Source organism: Rousettus aegyptiacus, unplaced genomic scaffold (genome assembly GCF_014176215.1).
Source record: "Rousettus aegyptiacus isolate mRouAeg1 unplaced genomic scaffold, mRouAeg1.p scaffold_m13_p_3, whole genome shotgun sequence".
Classification (NCBI taxonomy): Eukaryota; Metazoa; Chordata; class Mammalia; order Chiroptera; family Pteropodidae; genus Rousettus; species Rousettus aegyptiacus.
Genome location: NW_023416306.1, coordinates 107,015,581 through 107,030,003, shown reverse-complemented (window position 1 = coordinate 107,030,003; position 14,423 = coordinate 107,015,581). Strand labels below are relative to the sequence as shown.

General features: G+C 38.4%; 1 pseudogene; it reads left to right on the top strand.

Annotated features, from left to right (window-relative positions):
- Window positions 1–11,605: 11,605 nt before the first annotated feature.
- Window positions 11,606–11,724, top strand: LOC118600495 (annotated as a pseudogene).
- The last annotated feature ends 2,699 nt before the right edge of the window (window positions 11,725–14,423 follow it).

Sequence of the window (14,423 nt, the reverse complement as noted above, 5' to 3'; positions counted from 1 at the left end):
CCTACATGAATTTGAGTAATATGGTGTGCTACTGGGCATAGAATATCCAAAATGCCCTATGTTCTAGCTATAATGCCTAGGTCTTTTTCTTTTAACCTTATTCACCCTTTATTCTGGCTGAGATGAGAGAGCATTCATTCGAAACACTGTCAGTTAGGAAAGTGGGAATTATTTTTCCCTTTAGAGTTAATGATGTAAATCTCTGATAGCCACATCTTTAGAGAAAAGCAAAGCATAGCTCAGTGCAGTGACAGTGTTGGGTGCAAAGCTGAAGTTACTTTCATTTCTTCCCTTATACGAGTCCAGGCTAGTCTGGCAATACTAAGAAAGGGAGAGAGAGAGAACAGATGGTGGGAGGGTTGCCGGTGATAAATGAAGCAGGTACCCACATCTGAAGCGACTTGGGAAGCACTCTGATCTTTGCTTTGGAGTTCACTGAATCTCCATTATTTTCCCAGTTCTTTGGGGTCAGGACCCTGGGTGGCTCCCTCACATTCCACCCTTGGAGCTCTTGCTAACATTGTCTAATTCACCCTGTTAACTCCTCTGCGGCAGACAGTGCAGTTATCACTGGGCTGTTATTGTAGGAAAAGTGGGAACACCGGGGCCAGGAGAACTTCTGATTTCTCAGTGGGATAGACTGGGTCCTGTCACTCTTTCATCCTACTGTTTCCATCATTTACTTCCTTTTTGAGGAATAGAAAGGAGAGGGAAAAAATATAGCTTTCTGCTTTCCTCAGGAGTCTATGAAATCTCCAGGGGGTAGATTTGGGGGTACAATATCCGTCTCTTTACTGGGTCTAGTCTATCTTGTCTTTTCCTTTTTTTCCCCTACCCTCCTTCTTGCTGGCCTTATTGTGAAAGGAAGGGCTCTTTCCCCTCCTCTCCTTTATTCTGCCCTCCCCCATTTACCATTTTTCCCCCCTTTTACCTCTCTCTACTGTGGCCTCTTGACCTCTCCACAGAGTTACAAAAGTAAAATCCTTGAAGAGATGCTGCTGTGGGAATGTTAATGAGCCTTCCCCACAAAGGGGCAAAGACTTTACTCCACTGAGTTGGAAAAAAGCCCCTTTGAAAAGGGGTTTGTGTGTGTGGTGAAGTGGAGAGGGAAGGGGAAGGAGGGAGAGGAAGGGTGAGGGAGAAAAGATGGGAGGGAAAAAGAGCGAGAGAATGAAAGAAGGGGAGAGAGGGGGAGAGAGGGAGAGAGGGAGAGAAACTTAATAGCAGAAGGGAATATTAAAACAAGACTTTTCTTGCTTCAATTGGTAATTTTGTGATTGAATTTTTTAATTTTTGGAAAATGTTCTATGGTCTTTTGACCTTGTAAATGGAGAGGTACTCAAGGGCATTGAAGATAATAAAAGATGGGAAAAAGGGACTTATCCCTGCACCCTACTCCTAGTTCCCTCCCACATTTGGGAACATGAGAGGCTCTAAGAAAACTATTCTGGGTGGTGGTAAAGATGGGCTCTTTCTTCTTGTAGTTTCTAATTTTACAAAAAATTTCTGTTTTGGCTTCCATATTGGCTACTGGCCTAACAATAATGTTCTCTCTTCAGGAATAGCTTAAAGTACTGTTGAGCTTTTTTTTATGTCATGGAGCCAGTTTTCAAGCCAGACTACTTGCGTATAATCTCTGTATCCTTCATTTGTGAGTACAGGTTGCCTCTGAATTAGTTAAAATGAATGTTAAGGTATTTTTTTGTGTGTCAAAATTAAGTTCTTAAAAAGCAAAGATATGCATTATTCACAGTGGCCAGGACATGGAAGCAGTCGAAGTGTCCTACTATAGATGATTGGCTAAAGAAGCTGTGGCACATATCCACAATGGAATATTACTCAGCCATAAGAAGAGATGAAATACTGCCATCTGCGACAGCATGGATGGACCTTGAGATAATCATGCTAAGTGAAATAAGCCAGAGAGAAAAAAATTGAAAATCACATGGTATCACTAATACGTGGGATATAAACCTAAAAGCAACAAATGAACAAGACAAACGAAGAGAGACTCAGAGACATGGACAATGGACTAGTGGCTTCTAGAGGGTAGGGGGTAGGGGAGGAGGGGAGAGGTAGATTGGGTAAAGGGAGTCAAATATAGAAGAATAGGGGGAGGGTGAAGAGAATAAAGGGGATCACATATATGGTAGCTGAAAGAAACTGGACTTTGGGTGCTAATCACACAATAGAATATATAGATGTCAAATTATAATGTACACCTGAAAATTATATAATTGTATTAACAAATGTTACCCAATAAACTGAAAAAAAAAAAAGATTAAGCATTTTTTAAATGGAAAAAAAAAGCAATGACATGCTCTTGCTTTTTAAAGAAAGCCAGTCAATTATGTTCGACTTTCAGAGACTTTCCTACTCACTGTGTGGTGGTGTCAGCACACCACTCCAGGTAAAGAGGCCCAGAACTGTCAGGAGCAAAGAGAAGGTGATTGGCATGAGATCCTTGGAAGAGAAAGGTGAGGAGCCTGTCAGGAAGGCTAATTCTCAGCTTATATATGACTCTGGACTCAAAGTAATCATATGGGAAATTTTATCCAGAATTCACATTCCTGGCCTCCACCCCAGATCAATTTAATCAGAATCTCTGGGGGTAGGGCCTAAGATCTTTAAACAAGCTCTTCAATGATTCTTTTGCAGAGTTAAGTTTGAGACAGTGGTACTTGACTTGTGGTTCCCAAACCATGGACTCTAGACTCCTAGGGCACTGCAGTATTTTTCCAAGGGAATCAATGTGCACAGGAAGGGAACCTAGTGTATGCCCCAAATATATAACGGGTCTCCCAAATGTATATACTACTGTTGGCCAAATGTTTGTCAATGTTCAAATTCATACACTTTTAACTCATTTAAAGAGTTTATAAACTCATAGTGGCTTTTGTCCTGAAAAATACAGCTTCAGTCATGTGGGGGTCCAGAACATTTTTTGGCATTTTATTCAAGGTCTCTTCTTTCAGGACAATACTCTGCTCTTAGTATTCCTCTTTTGCTAGTTTATAGAAGAGCAGGGATTATGGAGGCATTTGCTCTACCTCCCAAAGAGTTAGAATCCTATGAGAAATTTGATTTTAATTGTAAGAGAAGTAAACTAGGATTCCAGAAATGCATGTACTGGATATAACAATAATCACAGTTTAGGTGCATTCTGTGTGCCATGCCTTTTAAATAAGGGATCTCATTTAATCTTTAAAATAACTTTGCAAAAAAAGCATTATATAATTCCCAACCTAGACATGCAGAACACCTAACATCTCATTTTACAAATGAGGAAACTGAGGCTTAGAGAAGCAAAATAACTTTCTTGATCAAGGTCCCATAGCCGATAAACAGCTGATTGAAATTTGCCCAAACAATGCCTGATTGGACGGGCTGTGTATTTTTTTTTTTTTTTTCACCACAATGCGGCACTTTATTGCTATCCTGATGATTTCTGCTTCTGTTATAGGCCTCGCTTTTTGGCTGCTGACCTAGAGGATGAATTAAACTTTCAACTTCCAAAGAAAATTTGAAGACCTTCAGTTAATATCTACAATAAATTATGTTTCTTATAATTATATACTACCACATGTTTTTTGTCTTGCTAGCATTAAGAGAGTAAGGCAATAAAGAGTAAAGGACAAGTGCCCTTTGCAAAACTTTACTAAGAAAACACTGACAAACAGTCCCTGGTCTTATTAGATGATTTCCGCCTGGCCTCTTTCAGGTGGCAGTTGCCATGGTGTTTCAGGGGCAGAGGGAGGGAGTGAAGATCAAGGAGGGTCATTCAGACTGAGTCTTGTCTGGTGTTTCTTTTCAGAGTTAATTCTCCAAAGGATGGCAGGAATTTAAACATTCATAAGAGGACAGATAAAACTTATTCTTTTTGCTCTCCTTCATTTCTCCATGCAACTCATGTTAAATAAAGGGGAAACGGAGTTTATGAAGAGGATAAGGTAGTGGAACAGGAAAGGGAGGTTGTGGGGGAAGGGCCGTGAGCTTTGCTGGCAGTGGGGGAAGGCCAGGGTGGGGGCAGGGAGGAAGGGGATAGAAGAGAAAGAGAGAAAGTGTGTGTGTGTTTTCAAGGAAAACATTATAGGAACAATTTGTTAAAATTCTGGGGATCCCGAAGTTGGTCATTTGAAAGAAAATCAACAAATCAACAAAGGATGGGGGATCAGGGACAAACAGTGGGGGAGCATGATGAGAAAGGCAAAAAAAAAAAGTTAAACGAAGTCATTAGAAAGGAGAATAAATCAGAGTGAAAAGAAAGAGTTAAGTCACAGAGGCAAGTCTTTGGATCAATAGGAACATATGGATTGAAGTATGTCAGAAAATAGGAATAATTGACAACTTATGACAAAAACATGCTCATAGTCTTAAGGAAAAACTCTTAAGAAGGGTAACAAGTGGACTCCCCAAGGACTTTTGAAATACAAGGGGCCATGGGGATCATCTACAAATTTCTCACTTTTCAGAGAAGGAAAGTAAGACTAAGGGAGGTCAAGTGACTTTTCAAAAAGTTTTCCAGAACCATATTTTATCTCAGAGAAACGTCCAACTGGAGAAGAAACAAGGCAAAAATGAGTGGGAAGCCGAGCAAAAGTAAACTTTTAAAAATTTAAAAGATTGATCTTAAATTAATTTCTTCATCCTTTCTAGAATTTATATACTTTTTTTTGTGTGTGAGGACCATTGTATTTTAGTAGCTAATTCCATTCCAATAACTTCATATCTTAAACTATTGCAGTCAGATAAGAACCTGTTCCCCACTTTGGAGACTATTCCCAGGAAAATGATCCTTCAGTGACTAAGTACTAAGAAAATTCTTGATGATGCTTAATTGATTACTAATTGTATTTTAAGTCTACCCTCAGTAGAGTTTACTCATTCACATTCATTTGTTCAACAAATATCTTTTGAGCACCTACTATGTGCTAAGTACCTAACACAGAACAGAAAATAAAATAGATGCTATCCAATTTATTATGCAGCTATTCTGGACTTCAATCTTTTGGTGGTATCTGTTGTTGTGGTTTTTTGCATTATTTCCATTTCCAAATTATGCCACTGCTTTATTCCTCATCTATAATTGGGATAATTTAAGACAGGATTCTTGGGGACTTTTACTGTGGCTCCTCATCTATCCTGGAACTGCTCTTAGGGCCATAGAATGGGCCAGGACACATGGTTCCAATGGAGAAGATAGTTCAGAGTAAAAAGATCTGATGGGGCCAAATCAAAGCAGAATCCTTGCAGAGAACTAGCAGGAGCTGAAAATCCCATAGGTAACCTGAAAGTCCAAAGGGCCTGGAATAGGATAGCAAATGAGTTAAGAGAAGAGAGTTAAGAGGAGGACTGCTCTGAATGCTGACTTTTTTGGACTTGGAGGTTTGAGGTGAATGACAACTGGCTTAAATATGGAAGTTCAAAATGCAAGGTACGGGCTGTGTTGTATATTGTGGAGAATCCTGTGCTTCCCTGCAACTGAGCATTTCTATGAGAATGGATGGCAATATAGTACTTATTTAATAATCATACACTATTTGATTCTTTAATCTTTGTCCATCTTAAAGTGCTTGTACATTCTTGACCCCATGATCCACTTAATCCCATGGAATTTAATGTGAGGTTCAGTGATGTACCATTCATGTTGTAGATGTTCTCTCTCTTTTCTCTCTAGACAGAGAGAGATATACACAGACATGTACATATGTCTCTATATATTATGTAAAGAGAGATGTGTGTGTGTGTGTGTGTGTGTATTCATACACATAAATGTTTATACAAAGATGAGGATTGGGGACCAGTGGATTTGGAGTGGAAAAAAATGGAGATGATGGAGGAGCAACTTAATGACCAAATTGTATTCTATGAAATTTAGATCTTTCTTTGTCTTTTCTGGTTTAAGGGCCTCTGTTCCCACCTCGATCAAGGGATAAATGTCACCAAGGCATGTGTGTGTTTCCAAAAAAATTAGATGGGATTCTGAAAGAAATGAGAGGGTGAAAAAGGGATACTTGGTAGAAATAGGCCTGTTACTTAAGAAGAGTTACTCTTTCCATCACCTACCCCCATCTTTATACTGTAAACCTCAACCACCTTTCCATACACACCGTTTCTAAGCTGTCCCTCTTTTTTCAGTCAGCCTGGAATCCCAGAATAAACTTTGTTTTCTTGAAATGGAAGAAGAAACACTTCCCCCCACTTGCCAAGGTACCTGAAAAACAGCATTAGAAAATAAACTCAACAAAATCAACATTACATAATTTCAAATCTTTGGAAACAAAAAAAAAAAGTGTCATAACCATTACAGTACTATGAAATCCCTTCTAAATTTAAGACCTTTTAAACATAAGAGAATTAAAAAATATGTGATTTTCAAAACAAGAAGCACTTTTTTATGAAAGCATAGTTTGGCCATTCTTTTATACCCACTGGACGTCCACTTTACGCTAGCTGGGCAGGATGTATGGGAACATAACCTCATGTCCTTTCTACACTCCAGAAGCCTATTTTTGAAAGTCCACTTGACAAATAGATCACATAGGACACACATTTCCATTTTTAGTGGAAAAATCATTGACTTGGGTTCTAGTCAGATTCTTCCACTTTCCAGTTAAATTACCTTGAGAAAATGTCTTTACTTCTCTAGACCTCAGTTTCCTTATCTGCAATTGTTGGGTCAGACCGGGTGATTTTCTCACCCAGCTTTAACTTCTGTATTTTGTATGTAAAAATCTACATTAATCATCAAAATGTGTCTATTGCAACAATTTCTATATAGGATTCTGCAACAATAAATTGACAGGTGTCAGTTTCTAAAGGCATCACTCAGGACAAAAGTTCCCTAGAGTCAAAGTTAAAAATCTATGAGGAAGGACCACATCAGAGACCAGTTTTGTTCTGGTACTAGAACTGATGATCATTTCTTTGGCTGAATATAAGATGGTGTAAGTGGCCTGCATTGAGAGGGTAGGTAGGTAAAATAAAAAATACACACTTCTCAATGTAGAATCACACTCAGGTTTACATTAGAGAGGAGACAAGAAAAAGAAGAGAACGGACTCATTCTGTACTCATTTAATGGAATGCAGAGTGGGACTGACTGCATTCTTTCCACTGTTGTCTTTCCCTTTTGCAGGGAGAAACAACAATGGGATTACAATTACATTCTTTATGGAATTATAATTTAATTTGCATATTGCAAGTTAATAAAAATAATTATAGTTCATCAGCAACTCTCAGGCCTGCCAATGATCTTTGTGACCTCCAGAAGTAAGTCCAGTCAAAAACCAAAGCAGCCTGCAGGTTCATGGTTCTGTATCTCCAGGTGGCAGAATCACCTCAGGATTTAAACCCAAGCCCAGGTTTACATTCCTTTGGGATATAAAGACAAAACTAGATCTTCCAATTAGTTATATTCTCAATAAATGTTTATTAAATGCATTTCATATTTCACTCACTGAACCTGGATTTAGGAGATAAGAAGAAAAAAAATACATTTCTCAACATAGAATCACATTCATGCTCATTAAGAGAGCAGACATGCTGGGGTTACAAAGGTAAAAAAGACACAGATGATGTGAGAGAATTTCATAAAGGTATGCATAAAGTTCCACAGGAAGAAGGGAGACCTCACTTAGAATGATTAACCACTGGCAATAAATTCATCGCTCCCCACCCCCTCTTCCTCCCTCTCTCCTATCAAACAAATGTCCGTGCTTAGTTACCACACATAAAGCATTGTGCTAGATGTCATAAATGCAAAGAGAATAAAACCAGATCCTTCTTGAAGGAATGTTGATTTGGTATAGGAGATAAAACAGTTAAGCAGGTAATGGGAATAGCCACTCTTTGTGGGCCACTTCTTTGTGACAAGGTCACGTGAAGGTCTTTAATTACATTCTCTTACAGTAATCTTGTGAGGTAGGCATTATTATCCTCATTTTACCAGTTAGGAAATTGAGGTTTAGAGAGGTTAGAAATTTGCAGAGAGTCATGCAGCTGTGAATTACGGAATCAGAGCTCTAACACATTTATCTCATAACAAAGTCTGTGCTCCAAAGACTATGGATTATGGGGTGAGTTTTTGGGATTAAATTTCCTTCGCTACTTGTTAACTGCATGACTTTGGGCATTTTACTTAGCTTCTCTGAGCCTCAATTTTCTCATGTAAAAATGAGGTTCACAGTATCTACTTCATAGGATTGTGGTGCAGATTTAGCAAAACTTAGTTAAGGCACTTTGCGCAGTGCCTGGCCAATCTTTTAGGCACACTGCATTTGATGGCTGATATTATTATGCTGTCTTGCATAGGTAGCAACGTAAGTGCCTAGAGATACATATTGAATGCATACACATTTTGAGGAAGGAAAGATCACTTCCAGTTGGAGGGTGGGAAGGTGAGAAGATTAAAATCAGGATCATGAAGAATTCATTTAAATTGGAGTTTTCAAAGAAAGTTAAGACTTGAATTTAGATTCTAACATTTAGAGTAGAAGTTCCTGTGAGGAAGGCCACAAGGAGCTTGCTGCTTGTGGGAGGTGAGAAGTAATAAAAATGCAAGCAAATAAATTAGATAACTACAGAGCGTGGTAATTAAACAGGGTAATGGGAAAGAAAGTGAGGAAGGAAGTGGGGCTGGTGGGTAAGGGACTAAGAGGGAAGCCTAAATTCCGTCTCTAGGTAGAATGCTGTTCTTATGTAGATTGACTACTCTCCGTGAAAAGATACTGAATGAATAGCCCAAACACACAGAAATGCAAGTGCTCTTAGAAACAGGGGCCATTAGTAATGCAAATACGAAAAACCTCCGATTTAAGCAGAACAACAACAGCAAAACACCCTAATCGAATTTAGAGTTAATCGATCTGTGAAGAAAGACATTTACATCTTCATGATTTTTTTTTTTTCCCCATCTTTACCACCTGGTATTCTTAGGTGGTCTCCCAGGACTTAGGGTCCAGGATTTAGGGTCCAAGATCAGATGAGATTGGGCATGTTCAGGATGGCATGGCTGTAAACACACCCTCATGATTTTGATGACAGAAAAAAACAATTTTTTCCCCATCCCTAGTTTGTCTTTACAGGGAGAACTAAGTAAAATTAGTCAAGGCCATCATAATTCTAGGGCTCGTTCATTCATTCAACAAATATTTTACTGAGCACTTACAACATGCCAGGCACTAGGCCACACTTGGGAAATAAAGAGGATAATCTTTTGTTCTCATCAATTGCAACAGAGGGCTTTTGGAAACAAAAGAGTACATCAGCAGAACCATAGGCATATATCTACTGATCTGTTTGGAAAGACTTGGTAATCTATAGGGCCCAGAATGTGTCCTGGGATGATCTATGGTGAGATGACAAAGTACCCTTGATTCTGGAGTTTTTGAAAAGATATTAATGTCCCCAATTTTATTTGAACATTCCTCTGTGCACCCCATCCCAAAGCCCGCCCCATCATTCCTCCTCTACCTGTCCTCATCTTTTGCTATCTAAATTTACCAAATAAATCTTTTCTTTCCACTCATTTCAACTCCTGCTGTTCTTCACAGCCAGTCTCTGGGCTCAGCCCCAAGCCTTGAGGAGCAGTAAATGGATTCAGAGTTGCTACTCAAACACAGATTCCCATGGAAACCAAAGGACTAAGAAAACAAAAAAAGAGGAATAGACAGCCACTGCCTGACCTTTTATGCTCGCTCTCCAAATTCTTTTTGCTCTCGGCATGAAGGCAAGTGCTTATTTGTATACCTACTGGAACGAAAGAACCTGACCCCTCCCCAGCAACCCTCAAATGTCTTAAGAACCTCTCTACTCTTTTATAGTAAGTGAAGAGCGGTGGGACATTGCCATCTGGTGGTAGAAATACCAAATTACCTCTAAGAAGGGCGATTAAGGAGTGAGAGCCTCAATGCAGGCTATTGAGCAGCTGCAAAGGAAGAGGATGCAAAAATGTAACATGCCACTCAGGAAAGTGTTTAGTTGTGATGCATCCAGTACTTGCCCCTTCTCACACACATTTAAAAAATATTTAAATATCTTTATGTCGATGACCAAGGTTGTTGTTGTTTTCGTTGTTGTTTAAATCCAATCCAATTATGAATGGGTACATGAGGTCATCCCATATCTCTCACCTTCGTAGTTGATATTTCCTACCTGAATGTTTTGTGTTTTGTTGTCACCACAAATTCAGTGTAATCCTGGAGCTGGATCATGCTTTTCTTTTCCTTTTCTTTCCCAAGGACAGCCTTGCCAGCTTACAAAGGGGAACCAGAAGATTTATTCCACTGTCTTTTTGATGTATCCTAGAGTTGAAATGCCGTCCTTCTATCCCCTGAGACCAACATCATGGGAGCAGAAGCCCATGCCGTGGCAGGCATGTACTGCTGTCCTTGGACTGCTCTTTTATCTTCTTTTCTGAAGTTCAGTTTCTCCAACTTTTATTTATATCTTTTGGCCTTCTTTGGATTTTTTCCCAAAGACTTTTACAAAAAAAAAATGTTTTATTTTTAAAAACAATTTTAGATTTACAGCAAAATTGAGCATAAGGTGCAGAGATTTCCAATATACTTCCTGCCCCTGCACATGCATAGCCAGTTATCAATATCCCCACTAGAGAGGTACATTTGTTACAACTGACAAAATAACATTGACACATCAAGCAGCACCATCGGACAAGTGGAAACCTGAACTGTAATGGACAAGTTCCTGGACGCTCAGTGTGGACAAGTCTGAGAGAGAACAACTTATGGGGAACCAGTCATAAGGGGGCTTCCAGGCTTTTGTGAGTTTTACCTCCAGGAGCTCTACTGGGTCTATCTCACAGTGTATATTGAAGAAAATCCCCTCATGCTTCCAGTAGGGAGGGAAAATGGAAACTTTTTGAAATAAGCCAGAGCATTGCCTTCTTTATAAGTCCTCCCCTCACAGTCTAACCTGTTGGAATCTTATCAGAGCCTAACTAAACTAAGAGAAATACTCAATCCAGCCCCCTCTAGCCATCCTGTCCCACTTAAGGTGAGGTTGGGGGCTGAGAAGCACATATGAAGTTCACAGTCCACAGGCAGAGGCTGTGTAAAAGACTAAGACCTAATATATAAGACTACAGAATGCTTCCCTTCCCCCCACACCCCACAATGATATCACTAAAGGCATATTTACAGCAGTTCTTTTTACTGAGTACATCGTGCTTAGTCATCATGAAAAGAATCACAAGGCATACTAAAAGACAAATAAGACAAAACAAAACAAAACAAAAAACCCCAAAGAAAAAAAAAATCACAGTTTGAAGAGATAAAGCAAGCATCAGAATTAAATATGGCAGGGATGTTTGAATTATCAGACCAGAAATTTTAAACAACTATGATTACCATGTTAAGGGCTCTAATGGATAAAGTAGACAGCATGCAGGAACAGGTGGACAATTTAAGCAGAGAGATGGAAATTCCAAGAAAGAACCGAATGGAAATGTGAGAGAACAAAAGCACCATAACAGAAATGAAGACTGCCTTTGGTGGGCTTATTAGTAGACTGGAAGCAGCTGAGGGAGGAATCTCTATCTTGAGGATATCTCAATAGAAACCTCCAAAACTAAAAAGCAAATAGAGTTTACAGCTATGACACCCTGAACATGCCAGGTCTCATCTGATCTTGGAAGTCAAGCAGGGTCAGGCCTGATTAGTACTTGGATGGGAGACCATCTAGGAAGACCAGGTGCTGTAGGCACAAAAAAAAAAAAAAAAAAAAAAAAAAAGCTAATAGAAAAAAGATTGGGGAAAAAACAAAACAAAACAAAACAAAAAAACAGAACAGGATATCCAAGAAATATGAGACAAGTACAAAAAGTATAACATATGCTTGAAAAGGAAGAAAGAAAGAAAAAAGAAAGAAATCTAGTGCCTTTGATCTAAAATGATTAATTTATACTATGACCATCATATTTATCCATATTAGAATATCATTATGAAAGAAACATAAAATGTATTAAATCACAACGAGTTAAGTAAAAATATCCTTCCTAGTGGAAGTTACTTGTGAGCTAACTGAATCATAAGGAGCTTGCATAAAAGTTTAACTGTATTCTAAATTTATAAACAGGGCAATCCTACAAAACTGTAGGTTGTAGGCACAATTCTAAGGCTTAAAATTCTAGAAAGGGAGAGTATTATTTAGTGAAACTCATCTTGAAGTTGGACAAGTCAATACATTTATTAAATTTATTGTTGTTTTTCTTTAAAACTTAAACCTGATGGAAGAGACAAATACTTCTCAAGTGCACCCACAAATTTCAATATTCACTGCCATAACCTTAAGCCAGGATATTATCACCTCTCACCTGAACCGTTGCAACAGTCTTCTAACTAGTCTCTTTACTGTGTTGGCTTCTGCAGTCTTCTTCAGTGACAATATTAAAACATAAATCAAATATAGTATATAATATTAATACATCTATGCATGGTATCAGATGGGTGTTAGACTTACTGGAGTGATTACTTCATAAGTTATATAAATGTCTAATCACTATGTTGTAAACTTGAAACTAATATAATTTATACATCAAATGTAGTTGAAAATAAGAAAATATAAACAAACAAATACCCCCTCCCACAGGTCAGATCATGTTAAGGAGCTATGATTCATTCAATGGCTTTGATATTATATTTAGAGTGAAATCCACAGTCCTTACAAAGATCAGAATGATCTGGTGGCCCCACTCTACTCCTTTTTTTTTTTTTTTTAAGATCCCTGGATCCTCACTCTCATTAACAAAGCTAGCCTGCCGTAATTCTTTCATATCCTTCAAATCTCAGATTACCATAGTTTCACAAAAAAAGTGAATCATAAGGAGCTATGATTCCTATGGCATTATTCATAATAGTCAAAGGGTAGAAACAACCCAAATTACCATCAACTGATATCTATTGATAACTAATATGTGGTATAGCCACACAATGGAATTTTATTCAACCTGTCAGTGTAAAAAACATCCAAAACTGTAGAGGATTTTTATGAGTCTATTTGAGCCAAGGTGATCATATATACTGAGGAATGAGAGCTCAAATGTTCAGAAGGGTAACAGTTTTGTAGATTCTTTTATGCATTTGAAATTAAGGAAGGAACATAAAGCTTTCATGGAGGTGCGAGAAAGCAAGGAGGGATTGGATTACAAGATATTAAACAACATTATGCACTTGAGGGTGGTTATTTCAAAGATGTGTTAACTTAGATACACAGGAACAATGCATAGGGCTTGCTTAAGGCAAAGGTAAACCTTTTACTGAAAAGTTATATGCCTGTAGTGTGACTACCCACCATGAACTACCCAGTTAGAAATTTATGGTCAGATCAACCTGTGAAGTTACTTTCTATAGAATCTCTCTCTCTCTTTTTTTTTTTTTTTTTTGCCCACAAACCTTAAAAAAGAACGAAATTTTGATGTGTGCTTCAACACGGATGAACCTTAAAGACATTATGCTAAATGAAAGTACTTAGGACAATAATGTATGATTCCACTTCATAAGGTACATAGAACAGGCAAATTACTTTATCATATGACAATTCTGTATATTTCAAGCACTGATTCTCCTCTACTATCCACACATTTTTTCATTGCTAGGTAGGTAGATATTTCTGTACTTTAGTGTTCTATACCATGGTCTGGGAATAATGGCTCTGGGCCATTGGCTTATGGCAGATCAGGTTGGGCCTGAATAACATGAAAAGTTCTGGATCCTGGAAGAAGGAAGCCTAGAAGGGTTAAGAGGTCTGGCTGAAAGAATGGACACATAAAGAAACAAAGACTCTTGTTGACAAAGGCTCTTGAGGCCAGGCAAAGATAAGGCTGTCAGGGCATTTGGAGATCTGTTCCAGGAGTGTGATTCCAGGGCAAACATTTGGAAAACAAAGTCCTAGCTGTGAGTGAGTGGAAGAGAAGTTTTTGTGTAAACAAGTAAGATAATGATTTTCCAAACTACTGATTCCAGTTCAGTGTCTAAGGTGGCTGGAGCTTATCCTGGAAGCTCAGGGCGCAAGGTGGAAACCAACCCTGGACAGGACGCTCTTCTGTTGCAGGGCACACTCACACCTACATGCACACTCAACTCACTCAGACTGGAACAATGTAGACCCACCAACTCACCTCACGTGCACATTTTAACAGACTATGTGAATGACATTTGCATAATCATAATGTGATAATTTTTAAGTAAATGCTTTTAATGTTATTTGGAATCACTTTAAGAGTAATGAAGGTTAACTGATGGTTATGGAATGGAATATAAATATCGATTTTGACAATTAAAAAGTACAGATGACACAAGTTGGGAAGTGCAAGGTAAGGAAGAGGTAGAGAGAATGGCAGGGTTCTAACAGTCTCCTTTCATAAAGTGAAGGCAAAAGAGATTTAATTATATTCATTCACTAAT